Source organism: Pseudophryne corroboree, chromosome 6, assembly GCF_028390025.1.
Source record: "Pseudophryne corroboree isolate aPseCor3 chromosome 6, aPseCor3.hap2, whole genome shotgun sequence".
Taxonomy (NCBI): domain Eukaryota; kingdom Metazoa; phylum Chordata; class Amphibia; order Anura; family Myobatrachidae; genus Pseudophryne; species Pseudophryne corroboree.
The window spans coordinates 52,795,211-52,809,551 of record NC_086449.1 but is presented as its reverse complement, the minus strand read 5'-3'; the positions used below and the strand labels follow the sequence as shown (position 1 = coordinate 52,809,551).

At 46.3% G+C, this 14,341-nt stretch overlaps 1 protein-coding gene across 1 annotated transcript in view; it reads left to right on the top strand.

The window, feature by feature from the left end:
- The first annotated feature begins 372 nt into the window (after positions 1-372).
- Positions 373-14,341, top strand: part of LOC134936094 (gastrula zinc finger protein XlCGF17.1-like) — a 78,364-nt gene continuing 64,395 nt past the window's right edge. The window contains exon 1 of the mRNA XM_063931007.1: positions 373-538. The gene's annotated coding sequence lies outside the window, so the exon portion shown is untranslated. The remainder of the gene's footprint in view (positions 539-14,341) is intronic.

Here is a 14,341-nt window from a genome sequence, read left to right as displayed (position 1 = left end):
CTTATATTGGGTATTAGTTATTTAAAAAAAATTCTACAGTAGGACACTGTCTGTCTATAGGGACCAGTAGCACGCATGATGATTACACTGTGTTGTGCTAAATGCTCACATAGCCAATGCATGGGAGACAGCAGTCACATCCCCACTGCAACTGAACCTGAAAGAGTTACCAGGAGAGATGCCTGTAATCATTCTCTCTCACACAGACACATAAACATACAATGCCCCGCCCCCTTACAGACCATGTGACCGGAGCTTTGCTGAATAACAATGTCCCACAATGCATTTCTCCTCTAGAAGGAATGGGGGCTGGTGATAAAACCCCTGTCTACCATATGATTGGCTGCAGGACCCGCCACTCTGAGATGGGAGAACATGATTGGGTGAATGTGGCATTATGTAGGAAGGTCAGTGAATGCAGGAAGTGACAGTGTGTGTGAAGAAGCCTGCTGCTGGGTGACACACGTGCTGGATCAGGACACCCACTGCGGGCACACAGGGGTCTCCCTACTGCACAGCCATTGCATCTGAGCATAAGGTATCTGTCACCCATTATTCCCCTTTACTCACTGCTCTCTGGGGGTAATTCAGACCTGATCGTTAAGCTGTGTATGCACTGCAATGCGCAGGCACATCGCAGAGGTAGAAAGTGGATCGCCGAACAGCGACTGGTTTGTGCGAAGGATCCATTTGCCTGGATATTGCCAGGAAGTGGGCGTTTGTGGGTGTCAACTGACCGTTTTCAGGGAGTGTTTGGAAAGACGCAGGCGTGTCCAAGCGTTTGCAGGGAGGGTGTCTAACGTCAAATCCGATTCCGAACAGGCTGATGTGATCGCAGCGGCTGAGTAAGTCATGGGCTGTGCAGAGACTTTATTTAATCAGTTTGTGCAGCTCTGCTACACATGCGTTCGCACACTTGCACAGATAAAATACATTCCCCCTGTAGGCGGCGACTATCTGATCGCAGGACTGCAAAAATCGCTGCCCAGCATTCAGATCTGAATTACCCCCCTGGTACAACAATTACAGATCCTTGTGCAAAACTTGGTTTATCCTATTTCTTTATCGGCGTTTGATGGAAGCCGTATTTCAAGTGGAAATATCACTTTATAGACTTTTCCTTTACAATCATGTGTTGGGGCTCTCCATAAAGAGAAGATAACACTTTTGGTTATTCCCAAACCCTTTCATGATGGTAGATGCTAGAATCAAGTGGGCTAAGGGACCTTTTCCGTAAGGGGGAGGAGTTACAACGCAAGGGGGAGGAGCTAGGCCAGCGGGATAGTTCCTCTACTATCCACGCCACCAACTATTACCTTTAGTAATTAGGTGGTGAGCGAAGTGGAGCGAGCCACCGTGCCCGAAGCGTGGCGAGCGAAGCGAGCCCGCGAGGGTACTTTTCGGGTACCCTGTTCGCCCGTAGCTCCTCCCCCTGGTGACGTAGCTCCTCCCCTCAATACGTCACAAGGTCCCTTCAGCCCCTCCGATTTAGAACCAACCCTTTCATGATATAGTTTTGGGATTTCCTTGGTTGTAGCCAGTGACGTGTGACAGTGTTGGTCAGATCTGAAAAAATGAGAGTGATTATCAGCGCTTAGAGCAGAAGGAAGGAGATACAAGTGCTTCTGCTTTCCAATTGTGACAGCACAGAATCACTGTTACATTTGCATTGCAGAGATTAGTGACTGGCAGTACAGATGAGAGAGTACAGAAATAGAGGAGAGTAGTTTGGATTTCAGGGGTATATGAATGTAATGGGTCATGAACCATCACTTCTACTGTCTATTGTCGTGTGTGTGTGTGTGTGTGTGTGTGTGTGTGTGTGTAATATATATAATCAGTTGTGCTCATAAGTTTACATACCCTAGCAGAATTAGTGATTTTCTGCCCATTTGTCAGAGAATATAAATAACTCACAAACTTTTCTTTCACTCATGGTTAGTGGTTGGGTGAAGCCATTTATTGTCAAACAACTGTGTTTACTCTTTTTAAATCATAATGACAACAGAAACTACCTAAATGACCCTGATCAAAAGTTACATACCCCAGCTCTTGATACCGTGTAACCCTTTAACATCAATGACAGCTTGAAGTCTTTTGTGGTAGTTGTGGATGAGGCTCTTTATTTTCTCAGATGGTAAAGCTGGCCATTCTTCTTGGCAAAAAGCCTCCTGTTCCTGTAAATTCTTGGGCTGTCTTGCATGAACTGCACATTTCAGATCCCCCCCCCCCCCCCCCAGAGTGGCTCAATGATTTTGAGGTCAGGAGACTGAGATGGCCACTCCAGAACCTTCACTTTATTCTGCTGTAGCCAATGACAGGTCGACTTGGCCTTGTGTTTTGGATCATTGTCATGTTGGAACGTCCAAATACATCCCATGCGCAGCTTCTGGTCTGATGAGTGCAAATTTTCCTCCAGTATTTCCTGATAACATGCTGCATTCATCTTGCCATCAATTTTGACCAAGATTCCAGTGCCTTTGTAGCTCACACATCCCCAAAACATCAGCGATCCACCTCCGTGTTTCACAGTAGGAATGGTGTAACTTTCATAGGCCTTGCTGACTCCTATCCAAATGTAACGTTTATGGTTGTGGCCAAAAAGTTCAATTTTGGTCTCATCACTCCAAATGTTTGTTCCAGAAGTTTTGAGGTTTGGCCCTGTGCTGTTTGGAGTATTGTAAGCGGGATGCTTTGTGGCATTTGCGTAGTAATGGCTTTCTTCTGGCGACTCGACCATGCAGCCCATTTTTCTTCAAATGCCTCCTTATTGTGCATCTTGAAACAACCACACCACTTTTTTTCAGAGAGTCCTGTATTTCAGCTGAAGTTATTTGTGGATTTTTTCTTTGCATCCCGATCAATTTTCCTGGCAGTTGTGGCTGAAATTTTTGTTGGTCTACCTGACCGTGATTTGGTTTCCACAGAATCCCTAATTTTTCACTTCTTAATTAGAGTTTGAACACTGCTGATTGGCATTCTCAATTGCTTGGATATCTCTTTTTATATCCCTTTCCATTTTTATACAGTTCAATTACCTTTTCCCGCAGATCCTTTGACAATTTTTTTGCTTTCCCCATGACTCAGAATCCAGACACATTAGTGCAGCACTGGATGAAAGATGTAAGGGTCTTCCAGGAGTCCAGAAACTCACTGACCTTTTATACACACACACTGATTACAAGCAAACAGATCACAGGTGAGGATGGTTACCTTTAGTAGGCATTCAAACCCGTTTGTGTCAACTTATGTGCATGTTATCAGGCCAAAATCTCCAGGGTATGTAAACTTTGATCAGGGTAATTTGGGTAGTTTCTGTTGTCATTATGATTTAAAGAGTAAACACAGTTGTTTGACAATAAATGCCTTCACCCAACCACTAACCACGAGTGAAAAAAAAGTTTGTGAGTTGTCTAATACTCTCTGACAAATGGCCAGAAAATCAGGTTGAGTATCCCATATCCAAATATTCCGAAATACGTACTTCTTTGAGTGAGACAATGAAACCTTTTGTTTTTTGATGGCTCAATGTACACAAACTTTGTTTAATACACAAAGTTATTAATAATATTGTATTAAATGACCTTCATGCTATGGGGGTAATTCTGAGTTGATCGCAGCAGCAAGTTTGTTAGCAATTGGGCAAAACCATGTGCACTGCAGGGAGGGCAGATGTAACATTTGCAGAGAGAGTTAGATTTGGGTGGGTTATTTTGTTTCTATGCAGGGTAAATACTGGCTGCTTTATTTTTAAACTGCAATTTAGATTTCAGTTTAAATACACCCCACCCAAATCTAACTCTCTCTGCACACATTATACCTGTCCCTCCTGCAGTGCACATGGTTTTGCCCAACTGCTAACAAAATTGCTGCTACGATCAACTCAGAATTAGGCCCTATGTGTATAAGGTGTATATGAAACCTAAATTGTGTGAATGTAGACACTTTGTTTAATGCACAAAGTTATTAAAAATATTGGCTAAAATGACCTTCAGGCTGTGTATAAGGTGTAACATAAATACATTCTGTGCTTAGACTTGGGTCCCACCACCATGATATCTCATTATGGGATGCAATTATTCCAAAATACGGAAAAATCCAAAATACCTCTGGTCCCAAGCATTTTGGATAAGGGATACTCAACCTGTGTGTATGTGTGTGTATGTATATGTGTGTGTGTGTGTGTGTGTGTGTGTGTGTGTGTATATATGTATGTATATGTGTATGTATGTATGTCACATCTCTAAGAGGTCACCATACATAGGAATACAATTAGATTTTAAATAGGTAGTATTTCTGACATTTTCATATCCGTTATTATCATTGTAGGTTATGACCATATAATTGAACACTGAGTTAGCACCATACATGGATGTACCAAATAGATGTCACATAAATGACAGGGTGTCATCGTCACAACAGCTTGTTATAGCAGTCTATTACTGTTATCTTTACAGTGAATATGGCATATTCCAGTTTAAATAATATAAAATGTGAAATGGGCACATAGAATACCAGGAGAGCAGTGTGTGGGCCGGGCTGTGCACTGTCCGGTACCGCTGAGGTAGACGGCCATTTCCCCATTCAGATGGCTTGTTCTACAGTGAGCAGCTACCTGAATTATGAAATGGCCGTCTGACTCCTATCCATATGCTCCCTACACCTCACTTCCAGACTGTCTGCACTTTCTGTACTCTCATATTCTGGAGCTGACAGCAGATACAGGAAATCTATTACACACAGGCACTGAGCCCAAAAACTCTCATTGGTTATTTACTGTCAATGGGCACATAATCAAAAGCAGATTTTTGACTGTATTACATGCAGGTGCTTTTCTAATCTCTTCTATACTTTACTTCTGGTAACAAACATCTGTTCAAGATCAAAGCATTACATACATCAGTGGTTAGGGAACAGGGATAAATTACCCCAAATGGGGTGACGTGCTGATGTCACACTGCGCTCCCTCCTGCCCGCCCTGCGCTGTGCTCCTTGCCGCCCTGTGCTGTGTTCCTGGCCGCGGTGTGCTGATGTCACACTGCGCTCCCTCACCCCGCCCGTCCTGCGCTGTCCTGTCCTCACGCGGCCCGCCAACCCACACACAGAACTTCAAGTGTTCCGTGGCTGACCGCTGACAGAGTTCCACAGGAGCGGAGAGTGGCCCACATAGCAGTGGGAAATTCCCACTGACGTTACTGAGGTGAGGATGTTACCATCTGTCTCCTAAAAGTTGTTGTTTCCCCCCTTCCCCCCTCATCCATAATTCTTGCATTCATTCTGGTGTTTTTGGGAGAAAGTGTAATTTCACCCATTCATTGGCAAAAAATAATTGTGTAAAAAAATAAAAAATAAATAAATATATATATATATATATATATATATATATATATATATATATATATATATATATATATATATATATATATATATATATATATAATATATCAGAAATGCCATATAAACAGTGATAACCAGTATACATGCACAATAATATATTATTTCCTTCCTTTCAAATCAAGGTGGTAACGTCGGCGTATCTAAATATATTTTGGGGTAAAAGGTAAAAGTTCCCTGACCTCTGTTATACATGCACTACATAATCTCTATACTTTATGCCCAGTATGCAGATGAATACTCATGATGGTGGTGAGGTAAATGCCATCCAGTTTGGTTTCATGTTTTATACTTGATTCATGGGGAATATTAGTAAAGTGTATGTTTGATACATAAATTGACTATAATATTAATAAATATATATTTCTCTGACGTCCTAGTGGATGCTGGGAACTCCGAAAGGACCATGGGGAATAGCGGCTCCGCAGGAGACTGGGCACAACTAAAGAAAGCTTTAGGTCACCTGGTGTGCACTGGCTCCTCCCACTATGACCCTCCTCCAAGCCTCAGTTAGATTTTGTGCCCGGCCGAGGTTGGATGCACACTAGGGGCTCTCCTGAGCTTCTAGAAAGAAAGTATAGAATTAGGTTTTTTATTTTCAGTGAGACCTGCTGGCAACAGGCTCACTGCAGCGAGGGACTAAGGGGAGAAGAAGCGAACCTGCTTGCAGCCAGCTTGGGCTTCTTAGGCTACTGGACACCATTACCTCCAGAGGGATCGACCGCAGGCCCGTCCTTGGTGTTCGGTCCCGGAGCCGCGCCGCCGTCCCCCTTACAGAGCCAGAAGCAAGAAGAGGTCCGGAAAATCGGCGGCAGAAGACATCAGTCTTCACCAAGGTAGCGCACAGCACTGCAGCTGTGCGCCATTGCTCCTCATACACACTTCACACTCCGGTCACTGAGGGTGCAGGGCGCTGGGGGGGGGCGCCCTGAGAAGCAATAAAAACACCTTGGCTGGCAAAACCATCACAATATATAGCCCCAGAGGCTATATATGTGATAAATACCCCTGCCAGAATCCATAAAAAAACGGGAGAAAAGTCCGCGAAAAAGGGGCGGAGCTATCTCCCTCAGCACACTGGCGCCCTTTTCTCTTCACAGTGCAGCTGGAAGAAAGCTCCCCAGGCTCTCCCCTGTAGTTTTCAGGCTCAAAGGGTTAAAAAAAGAGGCGGGGGCACTAAATTTAGGCGCAATATTGTATATACAAGCAGCTATTGGGGAAAATTCACTCAGTTATGGTGTTAATCCCCACATTATATAGCGCTCTGGTGTGTGCTGGCATACTCTCTCTCTGTCTCCCCAAAGGGCTTTGTGGGGTCCTGTCCTCAGTCAGAGCATTCCCTGTGTGTGTGCGGTGTGTCGACATGTTTGATGAGGAAGCTTATATGGTGACGGAGCAGAGGCCGATAAATGTGATGTCGCCCCCTGTGGGGCAGACACCAGAGTGGATGGATAGGTGAAAGGTATTAACTGACAGTGTCAACTCCTTACATAAAAGGGTGGATGACGTAACAGCTGTGGGACAGCCGGCTTCTCAGCCCGCGCCTGCCCAGGCGTCTCAAAGGCCATCAGGGGCTCAAAAACGCCCGCTCTCTCAAATGGCAGACACAGATGTCGACACGGAGTCTGACTCCAGTGTCGACAAGGTTGAGACATATACACAATCCACTAGGAACATCCGTGACTTGATCCCGGCAATAAAAAATGTGTTATACATTTCTGACATTAACCCAAGTACCTCTAAAAATGGGTTTTATGTTTGGGGAGAAAAAGCAGGCAGTGTTTTGTTCCCCCATCAGATGAATAAATGAAGTGTGTGAAAAGCGTGGGTTCCCCCGTTAAGAAACTGGTAATTTCTAAAAAGTTACTGATGGCGTACCCTTTCCCGCCAGAGGATAAGTATCGCTGGGAGGTATCCCCTAGGGTGAATAAGGCGCTCACACGGTTGTCAAAAAAGGTGGCACTGCCGTTTTAGGAACGGCCACTTTGAAGGTACCTGTTGATAAAAAGCAGGAGGCTATCCTGAAGTCTGTATTTACACACTCGGGTACTAGACTGAGAACTGCAGATCGTGCTGCTGCAGCGTGGTCGGTGACCCTGTCAAGCATACTAGTTTGCTAACATGAGAACATATTAAAGACTTAAGGCCCATACACACTTGACGATGCACACATCGTTAACGACCGTCGTTAACGACTTCCCTTGAACTTCCCTTGAACAGCTGAGCAAACGACATGAGCATACACACTACCAACGACGACGAAAGACCAAAGACCATAGACCATAGACCATTCATCGTTGAAGCATTCAAGCTGAACAGTTTATTAAAATAATGAGCTGGGAACAGGGCTGGTGAACAGTGGTTTAGTCGTTGGTCTTTCACACCATACACATTCAACGACGTCTCTGGTCGGTAACGACCATAGTGGAAATTGAGCATACATGCTCCACCGATAAGCAAGGGTCGTTAACGTCCCGCGGGGCCGCGCATCGGTGGTCGTCGGATGCATACACACTTGACGATATAATGAGCGACGTCGTTAATGAGGGCTGAAATGAACGACGTCGTTCATTTTATCGTCAAGTGTGTATGGGCCTTTAGTCTTATATATGAGGGATGCACAGAGGGATATTTTGCCGGCTGGCATCCAAAATGAATGTAATGTCCATTCTGTCAGGAGGGTATTAGAGACCTGTCACTGGACAGGTGATGCTGAGGAATTATTTGGGGATGGTCTCTGGGACCTCGTATCCACAGCAACAGCTGGGAAGAAATATTGTTACCTCAGGTTTCCTCACAGACTAAGAAAGCACTGTATTATCAGGTACAGTCCTTTCGGATTCAGAAAAACAGGCGGGTCAAAGGCGCTTCCTTTCTGCACAGAGACAAGGGAAGAGGGAAAAAGCTGCACCAGTCAGCCTGTTCCCAGAATCAAAATTCTTCTCCCGCTTCCTCTGAGTCCACCGCATGACGCGGGGGCTCCACAGGCGTAGCCAGGTACGGTGGGGGGCCGTCTCAAAAAAATTCAGCAATTAATGGGCTCGCTCACAGGTGGATCCCTGTTTCTTTCAGGTAGTATTTCAGGGGTACAAGCTGGAATTCGAGATGTCTCCCCCCCCCCCCCTCCGCCGTTTCCTCAAATATGCCTTGCCGACAACTCCCTCAGGCAGGGAGGCTGTGCTAGAGGCAATTAATAAGCTGTATTCCCAGCAGGTAATACTCAAGGTGCCCCTACTTCAACAAGGACGGGGCTACTATTCCACACGGTTTGGGGGACCGAAACCGCATGGTTCGGTGTGACCCATTTTATATTTAAAATCCTTGAACACATACATAAAAAAATTCAAGTTCAAGATGGAATCGCTCAGGGCGGTTATTGCAAGCCTGGACGAGGGGGATTACATGGTATCCCGGGACATCAAGGATGCTTACCTGCATGTCCCCATTTACCATCCTCGCCAGGAGTACCTCAGATTTGTGGTACAGGATTACCATTACCAAGTTCAGACACTGCCGTTTGGACTGTACATGGCACTGAGGGTGTTTACCAAGGTAATGGCCGAAATGATGATACTCCTTCGAAAAAAGGGAGTTTTAATTATCCCGTACTTGGACAATCTCCTTATAAAGGCGAGGTCCAAGGAGCAGTTGTTAGTCGGGGTAGCACTATCTCGAAAAGTGCTACAACCGCACGGTTGGAGTCTAAACAGTCCAAAGTCACAGCTGGTTCCTACGACACGTCTACTGTTCCTGGGGATGGTTCTGGACACAGACCAGAAAAAAGTGTTTCTCCCGGAGGAGAAAGCCAAGGAGCTGTCATCTCTAGTCAGAGACCTCCTGAAGTTGAAACAGGTATCGGTGCATCATTGCACGCGAGTCCTGGGAAAAATGGTTGCTTCCTACGAAGCAATTCCATTCGGCAGGTTCCATGCAAGAACTTTTCAGTGGGACCTGTTGGACAAGTGGTCCGGATCGCATCTTCAGATGCATCGGCTGATAACCCTGTCTCCAAGGACCGGGGTATCTCTACTGTGGTGGCTGCAGAGTGCCCATCTTCAAGAGGGCCGCAGGTTCGGCATACAGGACTAGGTCCTGGTGACCATGGATGCCAGCCTTTGAGGCTGGGGGGCAGTCGCACAGGGAAGAAACTTCCAGGGACTTTGGTCAAGTCAGGAGACTTCCCTACACATAAATATTCTGGAACTGAGGGCCATTTACAAGGCCCTGAGTCAGGCAAGACCTCTGCTTCAAAACCAGCCGGTACTGATCCAATCAGACAACATCACGGCAGTCGCCCATGTAAACCGACAGGGCGGCACAAGAAGCAGGATGGCGATGGCAAAAGCCACAAGGATTCTCCTATGGGCGAAAAATCACGTGTTAGCACTGTCAGCAGTGTTCATTCCGGGAGTGGATAACTGGGAAGCAGACTTTCTCAGCAGGCACGACCTCCACCCGGGAGAGTGGGGACTTCATCCAGAAGTCTTCCAACTGATGGTAAACCGTTGGGAAAGACCACAGGTGGCCATGATGGCGTCCCGCTTAAACAAAAAAACTAGAGAAATATTGCACCAGGTCAAGAGACCCTCAGGCAATAGCTGTGGACGCTCTAGTGACACCGTGGGTGTACCAGTCGGTTTATGTGTTCCCCCTTCTGCCTCTCATACCAATGGTATGGAGAATAATGAGAAGGAAAGGAGTAAGAACGATACTCGTGGTTCCGGATTGACCAAGAAGGGCTTGGTACCCAGAACTTCAAGAAATTATATCAGAGGACCCATGGCCTCTGCCACTCAGACAGGACCTGCTGCAGCAGGGGTCCTGTCTGTTCCAAGACTTACCGCGGCTGCGTTTGACGGCATGGCGGTTGAACGCCGGATCCTAAAGGAAAAGGGCATTCAGGAGGAAGTCATTCCTACGCTGATTAAAGCCAGGAATGATGTAACTGCAAAACATTATCACCGCATATGGCGGAAATATGTTGCTTGGTGTGAGGCCAAAAAGGCCCCAACAGAGGAATTTAAACTAGGTCGATTTCTGCACTTCCTACAAGCAGGAGTGACTATGGGCCTGAAATTAGGCTCCATTAAGGTACAGATCTCGGCTCTGTCGATTTTCTTCCAGAAAGAACTAGCTTCACTACCTGAAGTTCAGACGTTTGTGAAAGGGGTGCTGCATATTCAGCCCCGTTTGTGCCTCCAGTGGCATCTTGGGATCTCAACGTGGTGTTGAGTTTCTTAAAATCACATTGGTTTGAGCCACTTAAAACCGTGGATCTAAAATATCTCACGTGGACAGTGGTCATGTTATTGGCCTTGGCTTCGGCCAGGCGTGTGTCAGAATTGGCGGCTTTGTCATGTAAAAGCCCTTATCTGATTTTCAATATGGATAGGGCGAAATTGAGGACTCGTCCCCAGTTTCTCCCTAAGGTGGTATCTGCTTTTCACTTGAACCAACCTATTGTGGTGCCTGCGGCTACTAGGTACTTGGAGGATTCCAAGCTACTGGACGTAGTCTGGGCCTTGAAAAACTATGTTTCCAGGACGGCTAGAGTCAGGAAAACTGACTCGCTGTTTATCCTGTATGCACCCAACAAGATGGGTGCTCCTGCTTCTAAGCAGACTATCGCGCGCTGGATTTGTAGTACTATTCAGCTGGCGCATTCTGCGGCTGGACTGCCGCATCCTAGATCAAAAAAGCCCATTCCACAAGGAAGGTGGGCTCATCTTGGGTGGCTGCCCGAGGGGTCTCGGCTTTACAACTTTGCCGAGCTGCTACTTGGTCAGGGGCAAACACGTTTGCTAAATTCTACAAAATTGATACCCTGGCTGAGGAGGACCTGGAGTTCTCTCATTCGGTGCTGCAGAGTCATCCGCACTCTCCCGCCCGTTTGGGAGCTTTGGTATAATCCCCATGGTCCTTTCGGAGTTCCCAGCATCCACTAGGACGTCAGAGAAAATAAGATTTTACTCACCGGTAAATCTATTTCTCGTAGTCCGTAGTGGATGCTGGGCGCCCTTTCCAAGTGCGGATTGTCTGCAATACTTGTACATAGTTATTGTTAACTAAAGGGTTATTGTTGAGCCATCTGTTGAGAGGATCAGTTGTTTTCATACTGTAAACTGGGTATAGTATCACGAGTTATACGGTGTGATGGGTGTGGCTGGTATGAGTCTTACCCGGGATTCAAAATCCTTCCTTATTATGTCAGCTCGTCCGGGCACAGTGTCCTAACTGAGGCTTGGAGGAGGGTCATAGTGGGAGGAGCCAGTGCACACCAGGTAACCTAAAGCTTTCTTTAGTTGTGCCCAGTCTCCTGCGGAGCCGCTATTCCCCATGGTCCTTTCGGAGTTCCCAGCATCCTCTACGGACTACGAGAAATAGATTTACCGGTGAGATATATATATATATATATATATATATATATATTAATATAATATATATATTCGCATGTAACACGGAAGTTGGACTGAGCCAATTATTACTGCTCTGGGTGCACAACCCTAACAAGGAGTGCAGCTACTGCTGTCTTCCAATATACCTGTTGATTTATGACGCAAGATCTGCCATGAATTTATATTGCATATGAAAAAGACTGTTCTTTTAAAAAAAACACCACAATGGATACTGGCAATCTCATATGATTTATGTATTTGTTGTATCATATTTGCCTACCTTAAGGGTCGCATCTGCACATACATCGGAAAATAGCTCTGTCCGCAGGGGCCAGGGTGTCTCTCCTATGGTGGCTGCAAAGTGCTCACCTGCTGGATGGTCGCAGGTTCGGACTTCAGGACTGGATCCTGGTAACCACGGATGCGAGCCTCCGAGGATGGGGAGCAGTCACCCAAGGAAGAAATTTTCAGGGACTGTGGTCAGACCAGGAGTCCAGTCTACACATCAATGTGCTGGAACTCAGGGCCATATACAACGGCCTTCGACAAGCGGGAGAGTCTTCTTCGAAACCAACCAGTTCTGATTCAATCAGAAAATGTCACAGCAGTGACTCATGTGAACCGCCAAGGCGGGACAAGAAGCAGTCGCGATGGCGGAAGCCACCAGGATTCTTCGCTGGGCGGAAAATCACGTAAGCGCTCTGTCGGCTGTCTTTATTCCGGGAGTGGACAACTGGGAAGCAGACTTCCTCAGCAGTACATGATCTCCATTCAGGAGAGTGGGGACTTCATCAAGACGTCTTTGCAGACATAACGCGTCTTTGGGGAATTCCTCAAATAGACATGATGGCATCACGCCTCAACAAAAAGCTTCAGAGGTATTGTGCCAGGTCTCAGGACCCTCAGGCAGTAGCAGTTGATGCCCTGGTAATGCCGTGGGTGTTCCAATCTGTCTATGTGTTTCCTCCTCTTCCTCTCATCACAAAAGTTTTGAGGATCATAAGACGAAGAAGAGTACAGACGATACTCGTTCCAGACTGCCCTCGAAGGGCCTGGTACTCAGATCTTCAAGAGATGCTCACGGTAGAGCACTGACCTCTTCCTCTGAGGGAGGACCTGTTGCAACAGGGGCCTTATATATTCCAAGACTTACTACGGTTACGTTTGACGGCATGGCGGTTGAACGCCGAAACCTAGCGGAGAAGGGGATTCCGGAGGAAGTCATCCCTACTTTAATAAAGGCTAGGAAGGAGGTGACGGTGAAACATTATCATTGTATCTGGGGAATGTATGTGTCTTTGTGTGAAACCAAGAACGCGCCTAAGGAAGATTTTCACTTGAGTTTTTTTCTCCACTTCCTACAGACAGGAGTGGATATAGGCCTGAAATTAGGCTCTGTTAAGGTACAGATTTTGGCCCTCTCGATATTTTTTTTTTTTTTTTTTTTTATTTCAGAAGGAATTGGCTTCTCTTCCAGAAGTCCAGACCTTTGTAAAGGGAGTGCTGCACATCCAGCCTCCTTTTGTGCCTCCAGTGGCACCATGGGACCTGAACGTGGTGTTGAAGTTCCTAAAATCACACTGGTTTGAACCACTTAACAAGTTTGAGTTGAAATTTCTTACCTGAAAGGTGGTCATGTTGTTGGCCTTAGCATCAGCGAGGAGAGTGTCAGAATTGGCGGCCTTGTCACACAAGAGCCCCTACTTGATGTTTCATGTGGAATTGAGGACACGTCCTCAATTTTTGCCTAAGGTGGTTTCTTCATTCCATCTGAACCAACCTATTGTGGTGCCTGTGGCTACGAGTGACTTGGAGGATTCCAGGTCTCTGGACGTAGTCAGGGCTTTGAAGATTTATGTAGCCAGGATGGCTAGAATTAGGGAAACAGAGGCTCTGTTTGTCCTATATGCTGCTAATAAGATTGGCGCACCTGCTTCGAAACAGACTATTGCTCGCTGGATCTGTAACACGATTCAGCAGGCTCATTCTACGGCTGGATTGACGGTTTAAAGTTCGGCTAAGGCCCATTCCACTAGGAAGGTGGGCTCTTCTTGGGCGGCTGCCCGAGGTGTCTAGACATTTACAGTTTTGCCGAGGCAACGTGGTCGGGATCAAACACCTTTGCTAAATTCTACAAGTTTGATACCCTGGCTGATGAGGACCTAGCATTTGCTCAGTCGGTGTTGCAGAGTCATATGCACTCTCCCACCCGATTAGGAGCTTTGGTATAAACCCCATGGTCCTTACGGAGTCCCCAGCATCCTCTAGGACGTAAGAGAAAATAAGATTTTAAACCTACCGGTAAATCTATTTCTCTGACGTCCTAGTGGATGCTGGGTACTCCGTAAGGACCATGGGGTATAGACGGGCTCCGCAGGAGACTGGGCACTCTTAAAAGAAAGATTAGGTACTATATCTGGTGTGCACTGGCTCCTCCCTCTATGCCCCTCCTCCAGACCTCAGTTAGTATCTGTGCCCGGCCAGAGCTGGATGCACACTAGGGGCTCTCCTGAGCTTCTAGAAAAAGAAAGTATTTGTTAGGTTTTTTTATT